Genomic DNA, 25,952 nt, shown 5'->3' with positions numbered 1-25,952 from the left:
TATTATTATTAGTTAGCCTCAAACTAATGTCAATAATTAGTCTATTTATTGGAACAGATGACTCCAGATTGATTAGTCATTTTTGTCTGTCTATATATGAGAGAAAACGTTTAACTTTGTTAACAAGCCTTTTGTCTAGGCAACATTTTCATATCCATATTCATAAATAAATAAATTATTTTTATATTTTAATCTTTTACAATAGAAACATAAAGTAGAAGCACTAATAAATTGATGTGCTAATTGTTCCACCATTTATAAACATCTGATGAACTTTCTGCCATAATACCTATACTACATTGTGTTAATAATATTAGGCTATAGAAACATTTATAAAAAAAGAAACATGTTTATAATGTTTCTTTAATTTGTAAGAAAATTCAACACTTCTATGCACTTAAGAAGTGTCTGCATATAAAATATTTGAATAGAAAACAATAACCATATCACTTCTGAGATTATCACCCTCCTAATACTATCGACCATCATAAGAAAATCTTCAGAAGAATGAGATAAACTACTAAAGACTTCTAAGATCAATATGACTGGGAAAAAAATCATTAACCTGTGAGTGTTCTTAGCATCTGTTTTCCTCCTCAACCTATTCTTAGGTATTTTGTGCAGCTTATTAGGAACAATAAGAAAAAGAAACAAAGTGGAAAATTTGCTTCAGAATAGGATAGAAATTACTTTGGTGGGCTTGAGGAAAAGCAACGTGATATGAAAGAAAAAGCCATATGAACTGGATAACAGATTTTTCATACGGCTGTTGAACTCTGAGGGGAAAACTTCACCATGTAGAGAAAATTGAGTGGGTGAGATTTTGAGAAAAGTTTTAAAGATACTTTTCATGGATTAAATTTTTTTCACCCTGATTTCCATGTCCTCAAGAAATGATTTAAAGATTAAAATGAGTTTCAACTAAATTTTCTTTGCTGATTTCTGCTTTTTTGAAAACTACATTATTTAAAGACTTTGCTAGCTGAGTAGCCACTTATATTTTGGTTACATGTGCTGATGTCTATAATGCAAACTAGGCATTTCACTTCATTAAAATGCCAAACATTTTCAGGGGGGTGAAAAATAGGTTAATATTTTTGCCTAATTTTTTTTATATTAAGATGATTTTATCAATGTATTTTCTTTATTATAAATAAAATTTAAGTAAAAGTGCTGCTGATGGTCTCACATTAAAAAATTAAATCATAGTATGACAGATGGGAAAAATTATAGTCAGACGAATGCAGTGGAAACAAGAACAGTAAAATCTGTTAAATATTTTTCATAAGTTCAAATAAATAAAAGCTGTTATAGATAAGAAGCTAAGAAAATATCTATATTAATATTTATCTTATCTGATCTATACATCTATCTACTTTATTCATCTATTTACATAGGTTTATAACAGATTTTTTTGAATGTGCAAATATCTGGAAAACCCTGAATGTTCTGTAATAGAGGAATGATTAAGTAATATATGATAATATAAAACAGTATAGAGGGTTTTAAAAGTGGGTTAGATCTTTATGGATATATCAGAGACATATCTATGATTTGTTGTTAAATTTTAAATATCAGTGTTTATAGTGGTGTGTTTAAAATGCTTTGGTTTTTAATTTTCAAGAAAACATAACTGGTATATGTTTATGTAATTTAATTCTTTTTTTAAAGAATAGACAATTGTATATATGAAAACATACCAAACAATGAGTACTTTTAATTTCAGGGAGTTAAATTAGTAAAAATTTATCACCAATGTCTTGTTTATAAGTTCCATAGAGAGTTTGAGTCATTATAACTAACATTCATTTATTTACTTTGTAAAATTCAATAAAATGAGGGGGAATCAACGTACTTCAGACAATTCAAGAATTTGTAGTTGCTTTAGAAAACACTGCTTAATTATAAGGGTATTTAAGCTAAGTATGCTCTCTCCAAATTTAAGTGGCTCTAGCAATCCATGTTAATTTATAGCATCAAACAGTAAATATATCTCAGTACTGGTTAGATTATGTGCTTAAAGATAACTTCCTTTCTGACTGCATGATTCTGGTGGAATTATGCTTTAGCCAAGATCAAGTTTTATGATTATCTAACTCTTTTCAAACACCAGACATTCTCTATTTTATGGGATAGCAACTTCCAATATTTTGAATATAACAGTGTCTCCTATTAAATATTGGAACTGTAGAATAAAAGCCAATAGAGAAAATGAGGTACTAGCTAGAAATTTACTTTGTAACTGGAGTGACCTTATAATTTATGGTCAGAAAGTGAAAGAGAGGTAGAGCTATTTTTTTTTCTTTTTCCTCTGTTGATAATTGTGAGCAGATACATTGGCTTCCCAGATGCAGATAAGTTTTAAAGCTATCTGTTGTTTCCTTCTGTCTTCTGACCCTAGGCAGCTGTTCTGCCTTTCTTTGGCAGTAAAATTGAAAATTAAGGCTGTCACATAGACTTTTTTCTTCTAAGGTTTTGTAATCACAGAATTTACGATTTCTCTCTTAAGTCAGTCCCTAACTGATTCAGAAAACAAAAGTGGAAGAAAATAAACTAGTCTGTGCCTATTGCACTAATCCTGGTAAAAAAAAAAAAAAAAAAAAGGAGAAGTTTATAATAGGGAAGTGGCACTGAAGGTCATATTCAGGAGATATTTGAGTAGAGCCAAGAGGATTTCATGATGAACTAAATGTAGGGTTTGAGAAAGAAACTTAAGAATTACTCTAAGGATAACTCTAAGGTCCCATGGAATGCCAACAAATGTCATAAAGAAGAGAAGAGACCATCAGAAGAAACTGATAAGGGTTAACCGCTGATGTAGTGTAATAAACAATAGCGGTGTTCTCAATGCAATGTGAAGAAAGTTCCTCCAAAGAAGAGAATGATTAACTGACTCAAATGTCACCTTTAAGTCAGTAAAGATGAAAACTAATCATAAACATGAAGAATAATAGTTGGATTTAAAAACACGAAGGCATAGGTATACTTGACAAGAACAGTTTTAATGAATTGCTGAGGATTAAACATGGAAAAGGAGTAAAGGATATCACCTGCCTTACCTCTGGGCTCAGTTGTATGGAGATTGTGGAAGGAAAAAATAAAAATAAAAACTGTCAGAATTTGAGAGAGCTGAAGGGAACACAAGTGCCTTCAAGTGAGAGCAAAATTTCTGTTAGAGTGAGAAAGTTATGGGTATGATCAGGAAACAGTTTGAGGATGAATATTAGAAGGCAAAAAGAAAGCAGTTCCAGAGTTGGGAAGGGATGAAATAAAGAGACAGAACAGGTATTTCAAGACTCATACAAAGGTTGGGTGCAGGGGATAAAGGATAACCTAAGAGTCTTGTCCCTCTTCTGTAGACTGATATGAAAAAAGAAAATATATAATGGCTTCCTGAAAATGGGGTCATCTAAACATACAGATTTTAATGTTATGTACAATTCCTATGTGTATTGCCACCTGTTCTTTATACCAATAATGATCACAGCTGGATTCTGCTTATTCCCTTTACACAGTGTTTGTCCCACAAACCAATCATCTTTCAAGTATCCCATAGCTTTCCCAGAAGAGAGAATACATGTTACTTTCTCTCTGAGTGATTGCTTCTGTTAGGGCACTTTCTCACTGGTGCAGAGCCAAAGCTGAGGGAAATGGCTGTTTGTATTGTTCTCCTTTTGGGAGCCAAATAGAAAATAACAGCGTTTTTAAACACCTGTTTTGTGATTTCTCCAGTTACAGAAAATAGTTGAGCATGATACAGATGAGCAGTGAGAACAAACTTAACCCTTAAAGAATAATATAATGGTACTCAACTGTGAAGCAAAATTAAAACAAACAAAAATTGCTTGGATTTTTTAGGAGTAGGTACACTGAATGTTAAATAAAACATTTCCTAATCTACTTCAGTTGCCTACAACCCAGAATGCCATCTGTTACTTGGTGTGTGACTTTTCTCTTTTCTTAGACGCAGTGATTAGAATAAACACATCTATGTAGACTTGTTGCGGTCTAATTTACCAAGATTTCCATAAGACCTTGAATTAAGGTGGAAAGTGGAAGAAGGGACAGAATTTAACTACCTATTAATCTCTAGTGAATACCTTTGTGAATCTTCTGTAAACAAATTGAGTAGCACACAAATATGCAACACTATTTGAAAATGTATGTCTAATGAATACAATAAAAATACAATTTAAAAGCTTAATACATAGACATTTTTACCAATATGTTTTCTCCCTAAAACCACATCTAATAATCTGATATTTTCATGTTAAAAAGCTTTAAAAGAAACTTATATTAAGCTGTTTAGCGGCATCTACTTTTCTTCAGCAACATAGTGACAGTGACCTTTTTAAAGAGAGAAACCGTGGATGCTGATGGAAGGTGGAATCACTAACCAGACATGTAGCACCATAAATATGAGATGCTCCTCTCTTGCCTCATCTTACCTATTACTAATTCAACTTGCAGAATCTCCTGAATTTGCCAAAGTATGCAGTAAAGCAAATTCATAACAAATCACTTTGTAGCAAATGAATCCAATCACCCACACCAGTCTTAAATTCACACAGACTAAGCTACTGCCATTTAAAGATGTGATTGAATCAGCTGTCTTCAATCCTGGCTGTTCTTTATAAACAGACTCCAAGGCCCTACCCCCATTTGTACCAAATCAGAGTCTCTGGGGGAACCTCATGATCAGTTTTTTATAAATCCCTGTTAGTGATAGGGCCCAAATGCACACTGGAGTTGGAAAATGCTGAGGTAAGTGATATGAAAAAGTTGCTCTTGCTTAAATATATTCTGAGGAAAAAAAAAAAACATGCAATGACACATGTAAGACATCTTTCTTTTGGTTAAAATATTAACCAATATTCAAAAAAATAATATAATTAACCATTTTGAAGCATTGACACCTGAGCTTGAATTAGTTTATTAAATCCTTTATTATCTGGCAGTTTCTTTGGGGTAGCAAGGTGGGTTACAGGTAGTGTAGGGTGAAGAGAGGATACCAAATATGATTGTGAAGGCAGGAGAGCACTGCAGGCAAATATTGCACTTTCACAATTGTGTATGAAACAACTCATGCTAAAGAAAGGGGACACGCTCCACCTAACATTCAGTTGCAACAATGCTTGGTTGACTTCATTATAAATGCATTTTCAGATGAGAATAATGACCAGGAAAACTAGGGAGGAAGGACTGCTTTCAGGTTGAAATATTTCCTAAGGCATGTATTGAAGCAGAATTAATTACTATGCAAGTGATTTCCTCTTAGTCATGAACATGTTGTAGTTATTCTCAGTAATAAAAAATCACAAAGCTCTGATGGTATGATGGACCCAGGTAAATGGGATGGAGTGCTACTGGTAATTTGTCAAAAAACTTATGCCACATTTCTTCACTGAGTTATGAAATACTCTTAAGCTGAGGCAATATCGACAGGAGACTGTGTGGGGAGAAGTGAAGTGAGCCTGAAAATTTGTCATCCACATCTAACCCTGTTGGTAAATTCTGAAATTCTGTGATTATTTTTGTCATTGTTCTGTTAAACATTGTCCTCTTTTTTATATTAAAATGGAGGCAATTTTATGAAGGCTTATATTTCTCTTCACTAGCTCAATATCGTGAACTAACTGTAACATTTTTGTTTGTGTTAGAAGAGATTGAGTAAGGTTTGAGCACCTGATAGGAATAAAAAAATACATAAACACCAAAAATAAAGAAAGAGAGAAAACTACTATTTTTTATATTAATATTTTCTGTTGAACGGATCTTTTTTTCCTGGATAGTACAACTAATAACATGCATTTCTTCTGCCTTCCTAAAGAAAAGTAGAAATTTGGTCACTGCTAGTGTCTAGGTCCCCACTATTTAGACTCCTCAGACATCCTTAACATATGGCTTTCCTGTTCCCATCTCATTTACAATGATGATATGTGATTCTAACAAAAATTATCTGAAAGGAATCTAATAAACTGACTACCTTGTTGGGACAAAGATAGATTTTATATTTTGCTTTGTGTATTTAGGTATCTGTGGTTGTATAATATTTGTGAAAGAAAAGTATATAGTTTTCCTGAGAGAAAAGCAAAAAATATAATTATTAATTTGACAATGTCTGTGGGATTTAAAAGACAAACTAGTATAATACCCTGAAACTTGTTTAATATGCCTTGCACTGGAATTTGACCTCAATTTGTGAAACGGTGGATGTGGAGAGAACAAAAAAGCACACACAGTTCAGCCCAGAGGCATATATTTTTCTCTGAGCTAACAGATTGTTTTCAGAAGCCATGGCACAGGCTGCCAGGATTCTTGCTCTGCATTCTATGCCATTCCTTGCAGGGTCAGTGAATAACAAAGTTTCCCCCACGCATTATCTAATCATGGATGAGGCTTCTAGCTTTATTGCAGTCACTGTACTGGATGATAGGGTATGACTCATATTGGCTCAGCTTCCCTGGACTGGTAAAACATGAGTTGGAGGGAAGTGTTAGTCTTTGGATCTATCTTACTGCAAAAGGCATATCTCTCTTTAACCAGACTTTTATTTGTCCTTTGCATATACATATCTGGGGCCAAGAATAAATCAATATTAGTCTAAATTGATCAAAAATCATGGTTTATATGCACACTTCTAAACTGAGTCCAAAAAATCAGTCTTCAGAGATATTCAAGACCCTAAATAACACAGTAGCTTATTTTCAAGATGGATGGTTGAATTTGATAGCTTTTTTTAAACTAATTCTAAAAATGTTAGTATAAAATTTGAACTTGAAATTAGAGACCAAAACATGAAAACAGAGGTTTGAGTTAATATTATTATTTTCTGAATATCTGAAAGGCATAGGAGTATAATTCTGATTTGAGCAAATTTTGGCATGGATTTATACTGTTTCTTGTAGCAGATTTTTAAAATTATTTTAGTCCCTAGATGATTTATTGTAACTTTATCACAGAGAAAGTTAGCCCCAAATCTAAAATTGTCTAATTTTTTTTCCGTACACAAATTAATCATTAGTTCTACACCTTCAGTGAATGAGGCTGTGGGAGTCTGACATTAAACTGGACATTTTCTAGCTCCTAATCCTGTGTAACAACATGACCCATTTGCACTTTCTTCAATATTCCATACATTCTCTGTTTTTTGAGAAATCACCCATTTCAAAAAAAAATCACAGTAAAAATAAGCTCAAATAATAAAACGGTCTAAACAAATCTATTTTATTTTAAATTGAATATAAAATATTATATAACTTATCATATATAATAATAATACAATTGTGGAATAATGATGTCTTTTTTGGAAGTCATTGATAATCTTACCAGTGAAAGATTTTTCTATCACATTAGTAAGTTTTATACATGTTATCAACATGGGTTTCTTCACAATTTGAACATAATGCATGTAGAAGCTAAATATTTTCTTGGTGCTCTTGTGTTAGTCAACTTAGGCTGCCATAACAAAATGCCGTGGAATGAGTGGCTGAGCAGATATATATTTTTCTCACAATTCTGGAGGCTGAAAGTCCAAGAAGCTTCTGGCAGGGTTTGGCTTCTGATGAGGCTCAGTTACTAGCTTGCATATAACCACCTTCTTGCTGTGTCCTCAAATGGCTGAGAATTTCCCAAACCTGGGAAGAGATTTGGACATCCAAATTCATGAAGCTAATGGATTACCTCATTATTTTAATAAAAAAAAATCTTCTCTAAGACAAATTATAATGAAACTATCAAAACTCAAAGACAAAGAAAGGGTCTTAAAAGCAGAAAGAGATAAAAAGACTGTAACCTACAAAGGAACCCTCATTAGGCTATCAGTGGAATTCTCAGAAAAAAATCTTAGAGGCTAAGAAAGAGTGGAAAGATATATTCAAAGTGCTCAAAGGAAAAAAAAAAAAGAAAGAAAGAAAAAAAAAAAAGATGGCCAGCCAAGAACACTCTATCTGGCAAATCCTATCCTTCAGAAAGGAGGAAAAATAAAAACTTTCCCAGACAAACAAAAGCTGAGGGAGTTTGTCACCACTACACCTGCCTTAGAAGAAATGCTGAAAGTAATTCTTCACACTGAAATAAAAAGACACTAATTAGTAACCTGAAAACATATGAAAATATAAAACACACTACTAAAGGTAAATATATAGTCTGATTCAGAAAACTCTATTCTGCAATATGATAGTGTGTTAATCTCTTAACTATAGTGCAGAGATTTAAAAAAGTATTAAAATATAATTTGTTAATGAATTCACAATATACAAGGAGATAAATTGTGACATTAAAAACATAAAGTGGGGAAAGAAAAAGTAGTTTTTGTATGAGACCGCAGTTGAGTTGCTATCAGCATAAAATAAACTATCGTATTTACAAGATGTTTTACATAAGCCTCATGGTAATCAAAAAGCAAAAACCTATAGTAGATTCACAAAAGAGGAAGAGAGAGGAATCACAGCACACCACCAAGGAAAATCACCAACCCACACACCTAGGCAGCAAAAGAAGAAATTGGAATACTAGATCTACAAAACAGCCAAAAAACAGTTAGTAAGATGGCATCAGTGAGTTATTACATATCAGTAATTAATCTAAATGTAAATGACAGTATTTCTCCAATCTAAAGTCATAAAATGTCTGAGTTGTTAGATTAAAAAAAGAAGACCCAGCTATGTGTTGCCTACATGAGCTTCACTTACTATTTAAGGACATGCATAGGCTCAAAGTGAAGAGATGGAAAATATATGCCATGCAAGTGGAAATCAAAGAGTGGGGTTACTTATATCAGACAAAAGAGACTTTAAGCCAAAAATGGTAACAAGAAACAAAGAAGGTCATTATATAATGATAAAAGTGTCAATTCATCAAGAAGTTATAAAGTGTTTAAAAATATTCATCGAACATCAGAGCACATAAATATATTAAGCAAATACTAACAGATCTGAATGGAGAAACAGACAACAGCACAATAACAGTAAAGAAACTCAATGCCTCACTTTCAGCAATGGATAGATCATCTTGACATAAATACAACAAGGAAAAGATGTATTTGAACCATACTTTAGGTCAAAGGAAACTAACAGATATAGAGATAACATTCCATTCAACAGAAGCATAATACACATTCTTCTCACATGCACACAGAATATTCACAAGTATATCAAATGATAGGCCAAAAATAAGTCTTAAAAGTCTTCATTTAAGAAAATTGAAATTGTACCAAGTGTCTTTTTCAACCACAATGGTATAAAACTAGTAATCAACAATAAGAGAAAAGCTGGAAAATTTACAAATGTGAAAACTAAACAACACACTTCTGAACAACCAATGAATCAAAGAAGAAAACAAAAGGTAAATTTAAAAATATCTCAAATATAAATGAAAAAACAGCAAGCCCAAACCTATATGATACTGCAAAAACAGTTCTTAGGGGGTAAGTTTATTAATAAGTTCTGGACATCTAATGCACAGTATTGTGATTATAGTTAATACTACGCTATTATACACTTTAAAGTTGCTGATACAAGATCTAAAATATTCTCACCACAAAAAATAAATAATTATGTGACTTGATGGAGATGTTAGCTAATGCTACAGCAGAATTTGTATTGCAAAGTATAAATGTAGCAAATGAACATTTTATATGCCTTAAACTTATACAATGTTATATGTCAATTATATTTCAATTAAAATAAAATAAAATTAGTGTGCTATGTGTGTGCATGAATCCAAAACCTGTTTTCTTACCAGATATCACTTTAGTGTTTTAACACAGATATTTAAAATTTTTGTCACATTTGTATCTTTGAATTATCTTTCTCATTGGCAATGTACAGTATTCTAACACATTGTGTAGCAAATGATTAAAAATATATACTTTTCAAGCCTCTATGAAATATTATTCAAAATTATGATTTATTTTTTATTTGTGTGTTATTTTCTCAAAATATAGTAATCTCCTTTGTGATAAAGAATCTGCATTATAGAGATTCTCCATCATCCAATTCAGTGAAATAAATAATGCTTCATTATACTCATTAAATTGCATTAAATTAAATTGAAATGAAATCAATGTAATTTGCCATTTACCAAAGAAAGTTGTTTAACCTTTATTAAATGTTGTTGATTTTGCATAGGTAGTGAAATTGTTGAGGATTTTTTTCGTACAAAATACCACATCCACCTTAAAAATTTATTTTATATGTCACTTCTGCATGATTAAAAGGAAATAGACCCAACATTGCAGAAGTATTTTATACTGCAAGGAGATTTGACCAATATATACTAAGATCTCGGTTTTTACTAAGATTTTCATTTCTTCACTTTCATATATTTGCAAATATATGTAAATAAAAAATAATGTAAGTCATGTCGAGGCCTTCAATTCATCTCAAGATAGATATTTTATGGACTCTGTTGATTATTTTTGTTGCAATCATTATTGATTTTCAGTGGGAATTTGATAATATTCATGATAATGGGCTCATCAGTGTTCCTTAGTAGCTTGTAAGTGAGGGACTATCTGTGTTTCCAACTGTGAGAACTTTTTAAATATCTTTTGAATAATGTTTGGGATAACAGACGAAAATGAAAAAGTACCATCAATAAAAAGCTAAAAGGCTAAGGAAGCTAGCTAAATCTTCTCTTCAGAGCAATTATGATTGAAGTATTGAAATACAGACAAATAGGGGAAATTAATTCAGCTACAGTTCAGAAAAAGCTTTTGCCTGAGGTTGATTTGATGTAATGTTCAGGCAAAGAATGAAGACATTTTTTGAGTAGAGAAAAGATGGACAAGCAAGCAAACAAAATTCCAGAACCAACTAGAATAGAATGTACTTTTTTTCTCCCAGACTCTCTCGTGTAGTGAAGCCAAATAATTATTCTAGGAATCTTGTTTTAAATAAGGTCAAGAGTTCATGTGTCATGAAATTGGACAAATAAATATAATATGCTATGTGTTAAAAAAAGAGAAGCAAAATATAAGATGGTTTTCAATAAAAATGATAATGAGTAGAGCTCATACACAACTAAGAATAATAACTAAAAGTCACCTGAAAGGAAATATATTCTGTGATTATTGAAATATGTGGAAAAGGTACTTTTTAAGAGAAAAAGAAACTAATGGTAAGAACACTGATATGTATAAGGCTAGGATACAAATTGAATACATACCATTTCACCTTAAAAATACTAGATTCAAATTCTTAGTGATCAGGATACTTCTATCTAAAAAATGGAGTGTATTATTAGTTTACAAGTTTCCTAAAGATTTTTTGATCAGAGGAAATCTAAGAAAAACTTAGCACAATTTTGTGTGTAGTTGGAAATGAGTTGTCCACATTTTTGATGGGGCACTGGGATGAATTTGTTCTGAGTCTAACAAAAATTAAGCTTTAAGATCTCTCACTTGATATGAATAGACCAATCACAAGCACTGAAATTGAAACTGTGATTAAAAATCTTCCGTCAAACAAAAGCCCACTACCAGATGGCTTCACAGGAGAATCCTATCAAACATTTAGAGAAGAGCTAACACCCATCCTTCTCAAACTCTTCCAAACAATATCAGAGGAAGGATCACTCCCAAACTCATTCTACAAGGCCACCATCACCTTGATACCAAAACCAGGCAAGGATGTCACAAAGAAAGAAAACTACAGGCCAATATCACTGATGAACATAGATGCAAAAATCCTCAACAAAATACTAGCAAACAGAATCCAACAGCACATTAAAAGGATCATACACCATGATCAAGTGGGGTTTATTCCAGGAATGCAAGGATTCTTCAATATATGCAAATCAATCAATGTGATACACCATATTAACAAGTTGAAGGAGAAAAACCATATGATCATCTCAATAGATGCAGAGAAAGCTTTCGACAAAATTCAACACCCATTTATGATAAAAACCCTGCAGAGAGTAGGCACAGAGGGAACTTTCCTCAACATAATAAAGGCCATATATGACAAACCCACAGCCAGCATTGTCCTCAATGGTGCAAAACTGAAACCATTTCCACTAAGATCAGGAACAAGACAAGGCTGCCCACTCTCACCACTCTTATTCAACCTAGTTTTGGAAGTTTTAGCCACAGCAATCAGAGAAGAAAAGGAAATAAAAGGAATCCAAATTGGAAAAGAAGAAGTAAAGCTGTCACTGTTTGCAGATGACATGATACTATACATAGAGAATCCTAAAGATGCTACTGAAAAACTACTAGAGCTAATCAATGAATTTGGTAAAGTAGCAGGATACAAAATTAATGTACATAAATCTCTGTCATTCCTGTACACTAATGATAAAAATCTGAAAATGAAATCAAGAAAACACTCCCATTTACCATTGCAACAAAAAGAATAAAATATCTAGGAATAAACCTACCTAAGGAGACAAAAGACCTATATGCAGAAAATTATAAGACACTGGTGAAAGAAATTAAAGATGATACAAATAGATGGAGAGATATACCATGCTTCTGGATTGGAAGAATCAATATTGTGAAAATGACTCTACTACCCAAAGCAATCTACAGATTCAATGCAATCCCTATCAAACTACCAATGGCATTTTTCACAGAACTAGAACAAAAAATTTCAAAATTTGTTTGGAAAAGCAAAAGACCCCGAATAGCCAAAGCAATCTTGAGAACGAAAAACGGAGCTGGAGGAATCAGGCTCCCTGACTTCAGACTATACTACAAAGCTACAGTAATTAAGACAGTGTGGTACTGGCATAAAAACAGAAAGATAGATCAGTGGATCAGGATAGAAAGCCCAGAGATAAACCCACGCACATATGGCCAACTTATCTTTGATAAAGGAGGCAGGAAGGTACAGTGGAGAAAGGACAGCCTCTTCAATAAGTGGTGCTGGGAAAACTGGACAGGGACATGTAAAAGTTTGAGATTAGATCATTCCCTAACACCATACACAAAAATAAGCTCAAAATGGATTAAAGACTTAAATGTAAGGCCAGAAACTATCAAACTCTTAGAGGAAAACATAGGTAGAACACTCTATGACATAAATCACAGCAAGATCCTTTTGGACCCACCTCCTAGAGAAATGGAAATACAAACAAAGATAAACAAATGGGATCTAATGAAACTTCAAAGCTTTTGCACAGCAAAGGAAACCATAAACAAGACCAAAAGACAACCCTCAGAATGGGAGAAAATATTTGCAAATGAAGCAACTGACAAAGGATTAATCTCCAAAATTTATAAACAGGTCATGCAGCTCAATAGCAAAGAAACAAACAACCCAATCCAAAAATGGACAGAAGACTTAAATAGGCATTTCTCCAAAGAAGATATACAGACTGCCAACAAACACATGAAAGAATGCTCAACATCATTAATCATTAGAGAAATGCAAATCAAAACTCCAATGAGATATCATCTCACACCAGTCAGAATGGCCAGCATCAAGAAATCTAGAAACAATAAATGCTGGAGAGGGTGTGGAGAAAAGGGAACACTCTTGCACTGCTGGTGGGAATGTGAATTGGTAGAGCCACTATGGAGAACAGTATGGAGGTTCCTTAAAAAACTACAAATAGAACTACCATATGACCCAGCAATCCCACTACTAGGCATATACCCTGAGAAAACCATAATTCAAAAAGAGACATGTACCAAAATGTTCATTGCAGCTCTATTCACAATAGCCTGGAGCTGGAAACAACCTAAGTGTCCATCATCGGATGAATGGGTAAGGAAGATGTGGCACATATATACAATGGAATATTACTCAGCCATAAAAAGAAACGAAATTGAGCTATTTGTAATGAGGTGGATGGACCTAGAGTCTGTCATACAGAGTGAAGTAAGTCAGAAAGAGAAAGACAAATACTGTATGCTGACACATATATATGGAATTTAAGAAAAAAATGTCATGAAGAACCTAGGGGTAGGGCCTCCCTGGTGGCGCAGTGGTTGAGAGTCCGCCTGCCGATGCAGGGGATACGGGTTCGTGCCCCGGTCTGGGGGGATCCCATATGCCGCGGAGCGGCTGGGCCCGTGAGCCATGGCCGCTGGGCCTGCGCGTCCGGAGCCTGTGCTCCGCAACGGGAGAGGCCACGGCAGTGAGAGGCCCGCATACCGCAAAAAGAAAAAAAAAAAAAAAAAAAAGAACCTAGGGGTAAAACTGGAATAAAGACACAGACCTACTTGAGAATGGACTTGAGGATATGGGGAGGGGGAAGTGTAAGCTGTGACAAAGTGAAAGAGAGGCATGGACATATATACACTACCAAACGTAAGGTAGATAGATAGTGGGAAGCAGCCGCAGAGCACAGGGAGAGCAGCTCGGTGCTTTGTGACCGCCTGGAGGGGTGGGATGGGGAGGGTGGGAGGGAGGGAGATGCATGAGGGAAGGGATGTGGGAACAGATGTATATGTATGACTGATTCACTTTGTTATAAAGCAGAAACTAATAAAAATAAAAAAAAATGCAGAGCGGGCCACACTTAAATAAATAAATAATTTAATTTGTAAAAAAAAAAAAAATCTCTCACTTGTACTGGCCCTTTCAAGGCCATGTACCCAATTTTGCACTTATAATTTTGTATTCTTGTAGAGAGTTCAGCAATTTTATAGGCTTCAAGGCTCAAAAACTTAGATCCACTAGTGGAGATAGTATAGCCTAGATTAAGGTAAAAAACAGAAATAACAAAAACATTGTCATCATCATTGTCAAATATCCATGCTTTTTTTTCTTAGTATTAACCTGTGGCCATGTTAATAAGGCATTTCAAATCACTTATTTTCATGGTGTCCTGCAATATCTTTTCAGTCTCTAAGAAAGAAAAGGAGTTGCTGTTATTGCCTTTAGATCAGACTGAGAAATGCTCATCAAGAATTATTCACAAATAGCTGAACTGCAGCAACACTATTCATACTTCTACTGTTGAGCATCTATGGGATTCTCTCAATAAGCCATTGTTTTAAGAGAGTATTTCTAACTTGGAGGAAAACACTGACAATTTTTCAGTAAACAAGATGTTGACTTTAAATAAAGAAGTTAAATTTAACTTTTGATGCTACACTATATTTTTAGATAGATTGAGCAAATACCAAATGACAGTTTTACCACCTCCTGCTGAAATGTGTGTGCATGTGTTTGTTTGTATGTGTGTGCAGAGAGTGTGGAAGAGGGAAGGGAGAGAATGGAGAATGATAGTAGGATAGAGACTAAGGCAAGAGGGAAAAAGTCAAATCAGAGAGAGTAGAGATGGGAGTTCTCAGCTGCTGAGTTAAGCTGCTGTTGTTATTGTAGGAACTCCAGAGGAAAGCACGGTCTTATCTGTCTCAATATTTTGAGGTGTTTGGTCCCACAATCTTGTTGCTGAATAGAATCTGCCTAGAAATTTGAGAATCATATTCAACAGAGTCTAAAGGAAAGTCCAGACTGTATGTCTCTCCTAGTTTTAGCAGTTATGTTAGTTCTTTTGGGCTGCTATAACAAAAATACCATAGACTGGCTAGCTTAAACAACAAACATTTATTTCTTACAGTTCTGGAGTCTAGGAATCCAAGATCAAGGCTCCAGCAGATTTGATGTTTGGTGAGGGTCCACTTCCTGATTTTTAGATGGCCATCTTTTGCTGTGTCCTCATGGCATGTGTCTGTCACATGGTAGAAGGGACAAAGGAACTCTCTATGTTCTCTTTCATAAGGTCACTAATCCCTATGACAGCTCTACCCTCATGACCAAATCATCTCCCAAGAGCCCCAGCTCCAAATGCCATCACACTGGAGATTAGGTTTCTACATATGAATTTTGATAGGACACAAGCATTGTCTATAGCAGCAGTCAATACTTCTCACCAGATCCTATTCAGAGACTGTTCTTGATCTGGATATAGAAATGAAGAAATCTATTTAAAAGAGATACAGGTATTTTCTTGCATTCCTAAAAGGGTCAATTGCTTACATTCTTATGAATTTTTTTTAAAAATGATTGTTTTGCATCCTTCTACTTGCATTCTCATTACTGCTATTAATATTTTATTGTGAATGTCCTTACTATAAATTCTGTAGTGAAGGAGGGAAAATGATAATAATATTTGTGTTACTTCTTTTACAAAACACGTAAGGACCTATTATTTCCAATGACATAACATGGAACTTTTGTTATTCTACAATATGCCTGTGACCTATATACATTCCACTTTACTTTCTGCTATTCATTATATATGTTAAATATTTATGCTAAATTTAAACTGTGTGCTTCCTAGAGGTGTTGTGCATTCCTACATTATATACCCTTTTTGTAATGCACCTGTGTAAATATTTTATATTTAAAAGACTGCCCCAAATGTATTTGTCCCTCAGATGATCTTTCCTGAGCCCTAAAGGAGAGATGCTCTTCGATGCTAATAACCTTCTGCTTTGCATCACTCATTGCATAATTATTTTAATATGTCTTTAATTATAGACATGTGTGTCCTAGTTTCACTATGACTAATTGATTATAAATGGACAAAGAGCAGAAGATCGGTCTTAATTATCTTTCCATCTACTCTCACCCCCACCTCCACTCTTATCCTCACCACTTCACTTCTGTCTGAAGATATTCAGAGGTGATATTTAACAAAAAATAAAAAACCGACTACATGTTAATTAATGCATTTTATCATTAGGTCTATTAGGCATCCTTCAATCCATTATTCCTTTTAACTCAAGCAACCCTGTAAAGTAGATATTGTAAGTATTCAAGTATTCAATTTTACAGATAAGGAAACTAAAGTATACTCAGCAAGGTTAAAAGATGTGTTCAAGCTTACATAGCTGGAACATGAAAAGAACAGTGTTCTAGAAAATAAGTCCACTAACCCCAAGGACCCTGAAATTTCCATGTGCTCTGCTGTTAAGTACAATAAGGTTAAGAATTTATCTAAACAGTCTTAGTTATTTAGCCTTACATGTCAGTCCTCTTGGCATTAATAACATCTAAAGGGGAAGAGGAAAGTAGCAATAATTCAGATAGTAATATGATTATGCTAATATTTTGTCATGAAATCTTTTATAACTTACCATTCCTCCAGAAAAACACATCAGTTTAAAACTTATCACTTCCATATATATATATATATATATATATATATATATATATATATATATAGGAGGTGAGGGATAAAACATTAGTATAGTGAAGTGTGCAAAATTTATTAATTGGTAAGTATTTTCTGTGATGGATTTTTACATATATAGATACTCATGTAACTACTACCTATCAAGATATGGAACACACCCAACATCACAAAGAGACTTGTTAGTGTTCTTCCTTGGCACATCAGAAATAACATATATTCTATCCCCAGTGACCATAAGTTAGCTCTATCTTTTTTTGAACTTCATACAAATGGAATCACACAGCAATGTGGTGCTTTACTTTCTCTAAACATATTATCTGCAAGATCCATCAGATTGTGGCTTATACCACATTTTTTTTTTATCACTCATCCACATTTGGGTTATTTCCAGTTTTTGACCATCAGGAATAAAGCTGATAAGAAAGTTTTTGTACATGTCCTCTGATCAACACATTCCTTGGGTATATCTCTAACAGTGGTATTGCTGAATCATAGAACAGACACATAAGCAACTTTAGTAAGTTTATGTTTTAATGGAAAGTATACCATGTTCATTGATAAGAAAGCAGTGATCAAAACCATATACTAGAATTCATAGGTTTGACCTTGGATTTTGTCAACCCCATAGGAATAGTATATTGAGTTACTGGATTTTGAATTAGTACATATATTTATTGATAATTTAAATTGACTCATGTTCTGTATTTATACTCTTTTGATGTGAATATGTAGAAAATAAATGATAAATTGGCACATAATAGTTTTGTTAAAGGACCTCTAAAAATCGTTTGCCTTGATTTTTATAAACCATGGCATACAGTATAAATAATTTAGTAGTAGTGTTAACATTTTGTGAAATCCCTGGATATATTTCCTTCAACAATTTTTCCTCCTTTTCAGTCTTTCTACACTTAAAACAACACCTTGACACTCTGTCACTCCATGGAGAAAGTGGGTGGATTCTACTTAGAAACAAAAGGAGAAAAGGAGCCTTGCGAGTAAGGTAAGTAGAGAGAGCCTTCTCTGGTTAAACAAACAAACAAAAAAACAACTATCTATATCTATCAGAAAACCAGACTTTGATCACTTTTTATTTCTAAGCTTTGGTCCAGAAAGGGAAAGTGGAAATCACTGACAGAATGGAAACCTCAGATTAAGAGGAAAGACTAAAACAGATGGGCATGTGGTCTTCTTATTTAGGATTCTGGAAGAAACAGCATCACAGAGTGTCTCATGCAGAATGGAGCATGTTTGTCAGGCACTTAGGAATCTGTGTGACATAGGAATGTTATTATACTCATACGTAAAAGGTGACTGAGAATTGAAAACCTATGCACCTGCTATAGTGTTGCTTTGGTGATGAGTGAGGTGATCCCATATCAATAGCTATAGGGTCACTGCTGCAGCCAGGGATGGGATGCTGCACACGCCTCATGGGTTTCAGAGAATCTGCAGTATTATGTTGGAGGTGGGCCTAGTCAATCTTAAAGTAGGGGTTGGAAGGGCAAGGAAAGAAAGTCCTGAATGTGCCAAGAGAACAGTCACAACAGTCATGGATAATTCAGCTGATAAGTTGTAAGGTAACAAAAAGAGATCAAGTGTCATGAGACAATGTTCAAGAACAATCTGAGATAGAGAATCACCTGAGAGACAGATAAATTAACACACCACTGTGGAAAAATACAGTTTGCCTGATATCCAAAATCAAGTTTTAAAGAATATTTTAAGGGGAAATATGGGGAGAAGAATGATAAAGAAGTATAAAGATACTCAATACAGAGTTTGAGCCTTAAATTGAATATGTACCCAAAGTGAAATAATTAAATTGTTTACCCAACTAAACATTACAGAAGTTTGCCACTTCCATTCATTTAGGGTGAATCTAATATTTCTTTTCCCTTCTTCCTTTTGTCTTTCGTCCCTTTGTCGCTTTTTCACTTTCTTCTTTATTTAGATAGATTATTTTCCTATCCTTTTCATTTTTTTCACTTTTAGGATATTTAACTGCACTTATGATTTTAGACAAAATGTAAGCTGAAACTTCTAGTATAATTATATTTTATAGGCAAAATGCCCAGTTGTGATTTTCAAGAATGATTTAGAGGGCAATAAATGACAACGTAAAATGTGTGCATCTTTTAAACAGGCAAACAATCTTTCAGATAGATGGAATATGGATTAATTGATGACTGCAAAGCCTTAAATTCAGTCAAAAATTCTGTTGATGAATTCATCCACATTCCTTTATGTTTATAAAGCCTGCTTATTAACTTAATCTGTTCAAAATTTCTGTACCCTAGTACACACCCAAGGATTGCTTATAATGTCTGTGATCTTTCAAGGCAATCAGGAGTATAAGAGACATACATTAATTTTTATTATTTTTTCTCCTACTCTCTGAAAGGAAGGTCACCTCATTTCAGCAGCCTGTTCTCTCGGCTATTCTCTCCTGGCATGTCATCTTTCAGGATCTCAGTCAGAACAAAGGCAATTTCAACCATCGTAAGGGCCATGTATTCCTTTTTCCTCCAACATTTTGACATGAAAATTTTCAAACATCCAGAGAAGTTGAACTAATTATATAATGATAACTTGGATATCCACTACCTAGCTCTTAACATGCTTACTTTATCACACATCTGTCTTTCCCTTTACCATCTATTATTCCATCATGTATTTTTTTATTTCAAAGTAAATAATGAAAGATTGAACTTCTGAATTATGTACACCACATGGCATAATTAAGTCAATTCTATGTTTGCCCACTTATCCAAACTTTCAAATTTCATGAGTTATAGAAGACATGTAATAAAACTCTGACCTACTATACCCCAGAAAAATAAAAGATATGAAAAGTTGAATATAAAACAAACACTTCTTTATAGTATAAATCATGTTTTCATTTGGCCAATAAATCTTTCTTTTCTTTTTTAAAATTGTATTGAAGTATAGTTGATTTACAATGTTGTGTTAATTTCTGCTGCACAGCAAAATGACTCAGTTATACATATATATATATATTCTTTTTCATATTCTTTTCCATTATGGTTTATCACAGGATATTTAATATAGTTCCCTATGCTAAACAGAAGGACCTTGTTGTTTATCCATCCTATATATAATAGTTTGCATATTGCTAATCCTAAACTCTCAATACTTCCTTCTTGATCCATCTCTCTTGACAACCACAAGTCTATTCTCTGTGTCTGTGAGTCTGTTTCTGTTTTGTAAATATGTTCGTGTCATATTTTAGTTTCCACATACAAATGATATCATATGGTATTTGGCTTTCTCTTTCTGACTTATTTCTCTTAATATGATAGTCTCTTGTTCCATCCATGTTGCTGCAAATGGCATTATTTCATTCTTTTTAATGGCTGAGTAATATTCCATTGTGTGTGTGTGTGTATGCACACATGCATATATATATTCCAGTAAGTGAGATGTTTATTTCCCACTTTCCACTTTGTTATCTGTAAAACCCCATCTCTTTCATTATTTATTTTAATGTTGTCACTTAGTTCATACTAATACTATAAAAGTCCATGGGGTTGCTGGAAAATGCTTAAAATTTCCCACACAAAAGTTACTTTTTTAAGTATTTGATAAAGTGGTTTCGTTAATGAACACATGGCTTGGAATTATTAAGTATTCTCTAACAAGCATTTTAAAAAGTCACCGTTTTCCCACAGAACATGCTGTTTTTTGATGCTGTAGACAGGCTGTCTTAAGTGTAAAGTTAAGGGAAGACATTTTTTAAAGAACATGAACAGAGTTAGAAAGGCAGAATTTTTGTCAATGTTAAGTAGCAGGCTAGAGTTAGAGAAAAATCTCCTGACATAAGAGTCCAGAAGCTTCTCTGCCACAGAATAAGACAAATGTCCAAACACAACATTAGGAGATAACAAAGCTGTTAGCAGTCTTCTGTATGTACTAGAGAAGCAAACCACAATCTGTCTTCCAGAAAATACCACCTGGAAACTTCAGAAAGGACTATTTCTGGCACCCTCCACAAAACAAGAAAAAAAGAAAAAAAACTCCTCCTCAATTTCATTAAATTGGAAATCTGATGGAAAAAACTGGAAAACAATTCCAGCAAATGCAAGTTTTTCTAGGCCATACAGCTAGGGGTGGGATTGCTGATTAGATGTCAAAGGCAGACACAAAAATTATATGCATATCTAATTTTAATAGGCAGGTCAAATCATTTTTTATAAGATTTACACTAATTTACATCTCTGTCAAAGGCATATAAATATTCTGATTTTACCACATCCTTGCTATCCCTTGATGATATTACACTTAAAAAAATTCCATTCTCATGGTGGGTATGACATAGTTTCTCTCTGAGGTTCTATTTTACCTTTTCCTGCTATGTATGGATATGCACTTATCTTTTTTGCCATGTAGACATCTTTATTTTTATATATTTTCATCGTATGCCATACTAAATAAGCTCTTTAATATGGAATATGAGCAGCTAGCAATAATGTTGCATGAATACCTTTGGTGTAGAAGTAGTAAACTGAAGTGATTAAGAACATGGACTGAGCAGCCAGACTACATGAGTATGAATCATGCTTCCATCTTACTACCACTATGAACTTGGTAAAGTTAATTCGCCTTCTGTGTCTCATTTACTTAGTCTTTTAAATGGGCACGAGACCATACATAGATCGTAGATTTAGTGTGAGAATTAAGAGTGTTACTATACAAAAAGTACTCAGACAAGTGTTCAGCACATAGTAAGCACTGTGTAAGAGTTGACAAGGAATAGTGTTTTATTGACAAGGAATAGTGTTTTATTAACACCTCATTCTGTGAATATCCCAGTGGAATAGTTTGAAAAATGAACCTCGGAAGAGCTGAATGAAAGACATTTCAGGTGACTTTCTCCAAACATTTCTGGTACCAAAGCCTGGAAATAGAATGTCACTTTTTCAGATGGCCTAGCTGCCAACTTGACATTAGCTCAATTGATAGAATCGAGTGAATAATAATCAACTATCAATACGGTAAAAATAAATTACAATCAGCAGTGTGTTTATCTCATGATGTTGAAAAAACACACTTAGACACTAGTTCAATTGTAAATTGCCTAGATTGTTTAAAAGCAGCTGGGATTTCAAGATAAAAGAAGAACTTCCTCCAGGGCTTTAAAAATGATAATTTTATTTTTAATCAAGTTTTGAAATTGCAAAATAGTAAGTCAAACACAATGAATTTAATAAAGAAAACATTGATTTTGAACAATAAATTCAATTGCCTAATTTTTTAAGGGAAAGCCCTTTGAAGCTGTTTATGTATAAATTGTTTCTCTTTACAGAATAGATTTTACTCCCACATGGACAGAACTCAACTGCCAATTTTTAGAAGGACTATTTGTTTGTTAGTGGGCTGATGTCTGTACAGAGGCTTACTTTTTTACTCATTCATTTATGTTCTTTTAAAACACTGTATCACCATGTTTTAGAAAGAAAGGGATCTTATTTTTTCTTATGTTCTTTTATTGAGTTATGATTGATCACAACCAGTAAATATTAATTATTAGGGCTCTCATTAACTGACAATTCATTTAAATCCCTAAGATAATTATTGTGATGGTTAATTTTATGTGTCTATTTGTCTGGGTCATAGCATGCCCATATTTGATCAAACATTATTTTGGGTATATCTCTGAGAGCAGTTTTAGATGAGATTAACATTTAAATCAGTGGCTTTTGAGCAAAGTAGATTGATCTCCATAATGTGAGTGGGCCTCATCCAATCAGTTGAGTCCCTGAATAGAAAAAAAAAGACTGGATTCACCCAAGCAAGAATTTCTTTAGTTGACTGACTTTGGACTTCATCTGCAACATTGGTTCTTCCTGGCTCTACAGCATGACCTTCAGATTTGAACTGGAACATTTGTTCTCCAGGGTCTCCAGTCTGTGAGCCTTTGGATGGAAACTGCAGTAACAGGTCTCCTGGTTATCCACCTTGCAGATTTTGGACTTGTCACCCTCCATAATCCTGTGAGTCAATTTCTTTATAACAGTAGATATATACAAACACAGATATGGGTATAGATATAGATATAGACACAGACACAGATATAGATATAGATATAAATATATACACATTCTTTTGGTTCTATTTCTCTGGAGAATCCTGGCAAATACAATTACTATAAAAAAAAATTACAAATACTCAAGACTATTCCTCTGAGACCAATAAATATTTCACATGTCCTGCTCCCAGGGACTGGGAATAAAGGGATACAAGTACATTGCCATTTACACACACACGTATACATATATACATATATACCTTTATTTACTCTGATTCATCATAGTACAATCACCAAACTAATTGTTCTGTAAATATTGGTAGGTTTATATCTTTTTTTATAAATGTATTTATTTATTTATTTTATTATTTTTGGCTGTGTTGGGTCTTTGTTGCTGCGTGCGAGCTTCCTCTAGTTGTGGTGACCAGGGGCTACTCTTCGTTGCAGTGTTCACCTTCTCATTGCAGTGGCTTCCCTTGTTGCAGAGCATGGGCTCTAGGTGCACGGGCTTCAGTAGTTGTGGCACGTGGGCTTAATTGCTCTGCAGCATGTGGGATCTTCCCGGACCAGGGATTGAACCCGTGTCCCCTGCATTGGTGGTGGATTCTTAACCACTGCACCACCAGGGAAGTCTCTGGTAAGTTTATATCTTAATGCAGGACAAAAACATAGTTCTGGATTCAACCATTTATTCCCATCTGAAAAAATGATAGATCATTATGGTACTACATCCAAAATAATGACCAAGGCCTTTTTATTACCTGTGCTATTTATAAATTTGAAAATGTTGCTTTCTGGTATTGTTTTTTGAAAAGACAGCAAAATGTTTTAAACAACTCTGAATAAAATATGATGCATTCAAGCCTTTTTCAACTCTTACACTTGAAATCCTTCAAAATCATCAAAAAGAAAAAACAAAGTAAAACATTCCATTTGTATTTATTGAATAGAGAGTTTCCTGAGTAAAGTTTTTTTCTTGTAGTCAGTAATTTCAGAGAATTCTTTATAGAAATAAGATGACTAGGGTTGTGGAGCTTTGGCTTAGTTTTTCTGTAGTGTCCTTGTTCTGCACCACAGCTGCCAAGTTGGTAACTATGAACAGACACATACATTAAAGTAGCACTAAAGGAAAGAATAATTTAGAATTATAGATGGATTGTAAATTTCAGGCTTAGAAATATAAGAATATTTTACACAAACATTTACACAAACGTTTCTCAAACAGTCTAAAATAAATTAGTGAAAAAAGAACTGTTTTTACAAATTTGTTAAACAGAAGAAGAAACAGAAGTTAAAAGGCTCTTATAGCTTTTTATAGATAGAAAAAAAAGCGTACTGTCTTCACAGATCTTGGCAAGTTAAAAATAATAAACCATTGCATAAATTTAAAAATATTGGTATTAGAATATAGGTCACTAAAAACAATTATTAGTATGAAGATATTTAGAGAAATAAGTAGAATACAGGGAGAAAGATAATAGGATAAAAGTCACTACAGAAAAAATAAATGATGAAGCAGAGAGCAGAAATATTAATAAATCCTACATATTGTGACCAACTTCTTGGCTCTGGTCTAAGCACCTTACACATATCAACTTGTTTAATTATCACAAAAATATTCTGAAGAAAATTATCTTATTTCCACATTACAGAGGATAAACTCAGTGGATTAACTGAGGCTAAAAGATTAAGTAAATTATCCTGTGGTCACACAGCAACTAAATTATGGAACTGCCAGTGAAACCTAATCAGGCCTTTATAAGAGTGCAGGTACTTAACGCTTATGCTAAACTACATTTCGTGAGGCAACACAGAGATGGCCAAAGAAATTCAACACACACATAGTAGCTGACCCTGAAATAGAAAATAAAGGGAAGAATAACTGAAATTACACTGAATAAAATTATCAAATTAATTACTTATTGAATAGGTATGTTAAATACCAGAAAAATTTCATAAAGAGTGATTTATACTGAGATATATCTTGATAAAGTTACTGATCTTCAATTACAATGCAAACAACTAAAAGTAAGCAGATGAAAAAAGCAAGGCACCTGACAGGTATAATAGCATTCTGAAGTTGGCCTTTTTCATACTAATATTCGTTTCCAGACAACAAAGTAAATATAGGATTGCATGGGGGGGTGGAAATGGAGTATGATGTGAATTTTATGTTTTTTTAATATACGTAGAATAAAGACATTTTCAATTACACAAGAGCTTCTTCTCTGAGACATAAGTAGATTAAAAAATTACCAAATGACAAAAAATATATTACCAAATGACAAAATTCAACTAAACAATAACAAAATCACTATTAAATACATATAACTATAAATTAAAAATTTAGAACTAAGTGGAGAACTAATGAACAAAAGACAAATATTGAAAAATAAATGTGCTTTAGTAATACCTCTGGGACTTTATATTTTTAAATATTAGTTTTTTTATCTTAAAAATGTACATTCTACAAAAATGGTTATATAATTATAATAGCTTAGAATGGAAAATTCTGGTGCATTTATATATAAAACAGGATGCTGATTTGGTGAGGGTGTAGATAGATAGATACATAGGTGTGTTAAATTACTGGAGAGTTAAAACAAACTGTTGGATTTAATTATTTCTGAAAAGCAGAATTTGAAGATGGAAAATCCTCTAATAAACATTCCTGTATTCTTTGTAATTTTATATAAACAATATTTGTTATTTAAAATATTAATAAGTAGATATGAAATGCTTGACATGCTTTTAAATGTTATTTACAATATTAATAAGTGGATATGAAATGTCAGACAATTTA

The sequence above is a fragment of the Mesoplodon densirostris genome, chromosome 5, assembly GCF_025265405.1.
Source record: "Mesoplodon densirostris isolate mMesDen1 chromosome 5, mMesDen1 primary haplotype, whole genome shotgun sequence".
NCBI classification, from domain to species: Eukaryota; Metazoa; Chordata; class Mammalia; order Artiodactyla; family Ziphiidae; genus Mesoplodon; species Mesoplodon densirostris.
Note: the sequence above shows the minus strand (reverse complement) of the source record.